This window comes from Natator depressus, chromosome 25 (assembly GCF_965152275.1).
Source record: "Natator depressus isolate rNatDep1 chromosome 25, rNatDep2.hap1, whole genome shotgun sequence".
Classification (NCBI taxonomy): domain Eukaryota; kingdom Metazoa; phylum Chordata; order Testudines; family Cheloniidae; genus Natator; species Natator depressus.
Window position 1 is genome coordinate 10908409 of NC_134258.1, and position 6905 is coordinate 10915313.

Genomic DNA, 6905 nt, shown 5'->3' on the forward strand with positions numbered 1-6905 from the left:
ATTGCCTTCGATACCTTGATGAAGGTGTCAAATGCTGTATGTGTGAAGTATTAGCTAGGTACAGCATCAAGACCAGTGATGGAATTTGTCCTGAAGAGCAAAGCTAAGGGGAGGTGTGTGCTCGTGTGTGCGATGAAATGAAACAGGGCACGGCTGGTTTGAAAAGAACCAGCGACTCCTGCTTTTCCAAGTCCTTGTCTTGCGTCCCTTTCCCCACCACCAAAGGGCCGAGAGGGCTTTAAAGCAGCAGAGCGGTCTGCCCTGCATTGGTCATTCACAGCCCCATGAAGGACGCCCCGTGGCCAGCGTACAGCCTGGCGGGTCAGATTGACAGCCCACAGCTCAAAGAAGGGCGCAGGCCCAAATGGGCATGAGCTCACTTTGCCCTAGGACATAGGATCCTGATGCAGCCCAGTAAAGGGATCAAGGCGATGGGGCCTTCTGACCCTCTATAGGGTGGCTCTGACTCACCGCCGAGATCCTCAGGATTCATGACCACCACTGGGCATCCTCAGTAAGGACCTAACTAGGTCAGCACTGAGCACGGCCAGATTTGGTCCAGATGAGCTGGTCCCAGCTGTCAGAGTAGGGTAGAAGGGGAAAGAAGCAGGATAAACAGATATGACCTCCCGCTGGTCCCATTAATATGGGTACCACCTCCCCCATCCACAGGCAATGAGCCAAGAGAAAGTGAAAGCCATGGCTCCATTTAAGCTCTTGTCAAACAGCAGGAGACACCCTCAGGGAAGGGTCCTCAGGAGACTGAAGAAGCCAGAGAGACTGGGTAGAGATAAGATAGGGAGTGAGTTCAGGGTCCGCTCACAGCCAAACACGTCCCAGGAGGCCAGGGCAAGGCAGGGCCCCAGATACAAGAACAGCCCGATGAGCTCATCAGTGGTACTCCAGGGGCATCTCACTTCATGGCACTGAGAACGCTCCCAGAACATGCTTGGATTTCATACTCCTCGCCATTTCCTCCACAGATAAGGACAATCAGAGGGAAGCAAAGGTCTCCCAGGTGCTGAGAGGACTGTGCTCTTGGCCTGTGTTCACCAGGTTACAGCCCAGGCTGCAACCCCTGCCGCAATGAAAGCAAGACACCCATGCTTCCTTCTACGCATCACTACGCAAGGAGTCACCCTGCTGCTACCATCTGTATTTGGGAGGAAATTCCCTTCTCTGGATATCAGCAGCACGAACTGGGGCAGTGACTGGATTTCCTAACCGTCGCCACCCCCCAGACCAAGCTCTGCCGGAAGAGAAACTTCTCACCCAAGGCCTCCATGCCGGAGCAGCAGCAGACTCTGCCCGTCCGGTTGGGCTGTCTGGTTAGGCCCAGGGGAAGCCAACAAGGTAGGTCTGAAGCCAGGTGGAGAGAGGCGACGATGGGTTCCAATTGCTAGGAAGCAGCGGTTCAAAGTCGATCTCTGTGTGCACGCGCCTCGTAACTGCGAACGGCGCGTGGGTGCCACCAGTAATGGACGAGCTCAGCTCTGTTACTACTCTCCAGCAGGAGCCTGCCCCCTGCGGAGTCCAGCACGCTCCCGTTTGTAAGGCCGCCCAATCACTTGGGAGTCGCAGCATCTTCAGCACGAGGAAAACACGGGCCTGTTGCTTATGCGCCCAGCATTACAGAACTACTTGGAAGGTGGGCTGCAGACTGGTGGACTCCAGCTGTGACCGTGTCGAGGAAAGGAACTGTGATGCAACAGCCCTGTCAGGGATCATCATCTGTGATACAGGAACATTGACATGGCCCATCTGGGATCAGGACCAGACGGTGCTAGGTGCTGTACATTGAGTGCAAGCTCTTTGGGAAAGGGATGCCAATCTAGAGAGAGGACAAAGGAGGGGAAACTGAGGCACAGAGTGAGGAAGTGACTTGCCCAAGGGCACACAGTGGGTCAGTTGCTGAGCCAGGAGTAGAACCCAGATCTCCTGACTCCCAGGTCAGAGCTGTACCCAGTACACCACACCGCTGCTCCAGCCTGACCAAGGAATTCCTATCTTAGGTGTATAGTACACAGGCTCCCCTCTGATCTCGGGAGGCACAGGGCCTCTCTCAGATGCAGCAGAGCGACTTGCTCCTTTGCGCTGGTACACGAACTGGCCTATCTTCATTTTACTGCTGCCAGCTTCTCACACCGGGGCATGGGGCTGTGCCCAGTGTTATACCAATAAATTAAAAACCAGCAGGATCTTATTAAAGGGAAAAAGGCAAAATACCACATTTATTGTGAATTCAGAAAGAATCATAGTAAGCAGTTAGTTACAGCTATAACATTCCATTCAATCTCATATTTATTCACACACACACAGGTTCTGCAAAGTTATCATAGTTACCAGCCTTAGAGTTGCTCATGCCAAGCCACTGGCCAGGTGGCCTGGACATGAGGAGGGAGCAGGGCCCTGTCAGATGCTCATCTGATGCTCCTGGAAGTTGCTTTGCAGAATCAGACCCCACAGTTCTCACTTTTTAGAGTCTCTTTTTATAGGAATTTCTTCCAAGGCCAGTCTGTGGGAATTGCTTCATCATGCTGTTGCTGAATCAATCAGCAGATGGCACATTCCTGACTGCTCCGTGCTGCTAGATGTTATCTTGTTCTTTGGTTCTCCCATTCTTGAGGCTGTTGGGTGGATTCCAGTCTGCCCTCCGGGGGTCCTCTGGTTATTTCCACTTGATGCCTTCTTCAGCCGATGGACACTGGATTCTTAGGCTGGCACCTCCCTGATCATTCAGTTATTATCCACACCAAGCATCCATCCACATACATCCTCTGTCTCTATTTTAATCACAATTGTTAATACAACAAAAGGGCGGGGAGTCTCTGGGTGCTGTTTCTGTTGTTACAGAGTATTGCTTTGAGTCTCTCTCTGTGTGAATTGCTTTGAGAACAGACTCAGTCTTAGAATGTACTAACGCAATTAGCAGCTTGCAAGTTTCACACAGAGAGGGAGAGAAACAGTACCAAAAACCAAGAGACCTCTTAATTAGTAATACCCTGGAATTTAAACTATGGGGAATCAAACTCATTTGTGATTTTAATACAGAACTTCTTTAATATGATCCAACACCAGGACATCAAAGGCTCCACTGTGGAATCAAGTAACTGCAGCTGCCTGATCCTAATCACTGTGCTTCCCCTCCTGGAGCAGGAAGAGGAGGAGGGGAAACCCCTTGCTATTTAGTAGGAATCCAAGTCAAGCTCCACGGAGTAGCCCAGTTTCTCAGTAACTAAATGAGGCTAGTGGACTCCAGCCACCCCATCAGACTGAGACAACAGCTTCCTCTTACAGAGCAGGAAAGGCCACCTGTGATCCCATGCGGAGCACAGGGCTCCTGATCTCACCCACTAAGAGACAGTTCAGGAGATCTCAGCTGCAGGAGAAATCTATTTGCCCCCACCCCCCATCTCAGGGATTAATGTTGGAGCGCGGTTCTGGCCAGAAAAGCACACGCAAGGCTTCCCTCTCCATGAAACCCAGAGCAACATACAGCGGGATGGAAGCTTTAGATTTTATTAGTTGGTTACATCCCCTAGTCATGGGCATTTATGTTGCCCAGCAGGGACTCCAGCCCCCAACCAAAAACAGTTCCAGGAGGTGCCTCATTTTGCACCTCAACCAGTTCAAGGCATGCAGGCGTGCTGGTCTGAGCTACTTCTATAGCCCCCTTACTGAGCACTCAAGAGTAATCTGACCTCCATCCACCTAAGGCATCACCTCCCAACACCCCTCTGAGGTAGGACAGTGCTATTATCTCCAGCTTACAGAGGCTGGGAGATCAAGGCCCAGATCCCAAGCCTTTAAGGCTCTGAGCCCAAATGACTTGCCCAAGGTGTGTGGCACAGCAGGGAATCGAACCCTGGTATCCAGAATCTAAGGCTCGTACTTTAGCCAGAGTCATCCTTCATGTGTCTGAAGGCAGCTCGGTCCTTAAAGGGGCACAGGCTACAGCGCTGACTCCAGTTTCCTTTGAAGGAAACAACTGGGTGAATGTAGCGATCTTGACAATGGCTGGAACCAGACATAGCACAAGCACGGCAGCGTCCCACACAGGGCTCTGGCAGTGCACGGTTCTGCAACACCCTTGCTGAGCCAGATTCTGGAGAATCAAAACTGCACGGTCATTTGGTAACATCAGATGTGCACGCTGCCTGGAGCAGAAACCACCAGACTTGTTTGCTTTGTCACCAAACCAGATTTAGAACAGGTCTGTGCTCAGGGGAAAGCTCATGCATTAACCCCATGGTGCCTTCTGCTAAAGGGAATCAGGTCTCACACCACCACCCTTAGCCACAAGGGACTGAGGTTCAACAGCTGGCGAGGAAACTCTTGGAAGCCTTCTGGCAGTTTGTGAGTCTGTGTGTTTTAGAAACATGAATGAATTAAGCCACCCTATACCTATGTGGAGTAGGTGACATCCTTGTTTTACAAGTGGGAAGACACAGCAAAGTGTCCAAGGTCTCAGTTGATGGCAGAGTTGGGTATAGAACCTACCTCTGTCTCCCAGACCTGTGTTTTAATGATGAGATAAATGCTTTCTTCTGTCCATCCTGGGTCTAAACCCACTCATCCTCAGAAGCAAGATCAATGGGCTGAGAGAGTTGGCCCTCAAGCAAGGCAGCCCTGGTGACAAAATTCCAGCCTCACCCTCCAGCTCAGGACGTTCCAAACAAGCCACTGACCCTGATGCAACGTCTTGAAGATGCCAGCCTTTTGAAAGATCAAAGGAACTTTCTGACACTTGTCCACTTGGTGAGCATGACAGGAGAAACATTCCAGCACTGCTGCTCAGGTGTAGTAGCTCCCCTGGGCTTTGCTGGATTAGACCCTGCTGTGAATCCCAGACACGCTTTCGGTGGCCATGCGCTGCACTCACAGTTGGGCTTTTTCTCCCAACGTTTTAGCAGCTCTATCCTCTAGCAAAATGGTCTAGTTTTCCTTCCAAAACCGTTTAAGAAGAGGTGCTAGACAAACCTCCATCCTCCCTTGGATGGATCTTAAGACACAGACCTGTGCTTAAGGGTTTCCTTAGACTTCCAGCAGCGTCAACAGCACAGCTGAACTAGGATGGACCAATGTCCTGCACATGACAGAGCATAAAGAACTGGAGGGAACGAATACCCTTCTGGACAGATTTTCAGCACTGATTTTCTTAAGGACTCAGCAGCATCCCCATTGAGAACATCTGACCACTTGCCTAGATGGGAGCAGAACTCTTTGGAAAACCTCATCCTTAACGGGAAGGGGTTATGCTGCCATGATTTCACTCTCTGGGAGGACATAGGGTTCCCACTCCTGATCTGAGGCTTTGGGGTACTACCACAACCATCACCGCTGCGTGTTTAACACACCCCCTGGGTTTTCATGGCACTGGTCCCTCCTTTATGTCAGGAACAACCTCGAAGTTGCGCGTTCTCCACAAAGCAGGGCTAGAACCATCTTGCCCCAATGCATCTTTAACAAATCTATAAAAGGCAACACATGGTGCACAAGGCACCTCTGCGAGCATCTCAAGACAGATGCAGTTGAAAGTCGTGGAGGTGTTGGCACGACCCTCTAAAGGGGACACCCGGAATACCATACCTCCCTTCCCACCCGGAGCTGTCAAGCTAACATGAAAACAGGGCAAAAGATTTTCAACAGCACAAGGCAACTGAGAAGTGAGACAAGAGGGTTTGAAGTGTGTGGCAATCCAAGTGACCCAGCTGGCGTGTAACAGCCAGTTTGTTTTATGAAGTGTCACTGGAACAGAAAGTACAGCTGCAGGATTACTCAAGTCATCCTACCAGCCTCTCCCATGGCTCCACTTCACACACTAGACTGTCAACATGGGCCCAGCAGCCAGTCTACCAGCTCCTCCCACTCTCCACAGTGCACATAGCTTCCTGGTTGCATTCTCAACCTTTCAGAGCACAGCCGAGCTTCTGCCCTTGAATCCTAAAAACAGGGACTGCCCTAAAAGCCAACTAGCAATTGGGGCCTTAGGACAACAAGTCAATTTAGAGGAGTCACCAGTATCGTAGCCTGGCAACATTAAGCAACGGGGAAACGGTGGGACACAGGGAAACTCCAGATGAAGTATGAAGCAGAACATACCCCAAGAGTCTGGGTAGAGGAGCACTGGAGCTAAGCTGGAGAAGTCAGGGAAGGGTCCATAGGTTGATTTTGCCAGGAGATCCAAAGACTCAGAGCTCAGATAGTTAGGTTTTGGTTCTCATTGCGTTTGCCCCAATGGAAATACACTATGGCGGGGATATATGGAAGGCAGTCAGTTTTATATGGATCACCCTAATCACAACAGGGCACACTTTGGCCTTTGTCACTACACATCCTATAGCAATGGTGTCAAACATACAGCCACGGGCCAGCATGGTACATTTACGTGGCCCACATGGCTCATCTGGAGTCTAAACTTTCATTTTATAAAAAGGTTTCTAGCCCGCCGGTTACGAAGATAACCTTCCAAATGTGCACCAAGTGCAGCTGAGGCAGCGGTCTCTGCCTGAGTCTGCAGCAAGCCTGAAACAATGAAATAGGTACGTAGTCCCTTGCTTACCATTAACCTTGCTGGGGCAATAACGCACATGACCAACGATACTTTAGATGGCAAGGTGAGCTATTTCTGGTTTTAGCAGACGGAAGGGGGGCAAGGGAAGGGGAGCTGGATCCACCAGTGGGAGACTGGAAGTTACTGCAAGGGAGGGAAAAGAGGTGACAGACTGGAGGAGAAATGGAGAAAGGCGGCTGGAAGAGGAAGAAAGGCCACTGGTCTTAACCAGGAGCATATTTCCCTTCTTAGCACAATGTCAAGGACTGAAAAAAAAAAGTTTTGTTACGACATAAAAGCCAGATCCTCTCCTTGACCTTTGTGCAAACCTCCCAGTGAGCCCAGTGGTAGC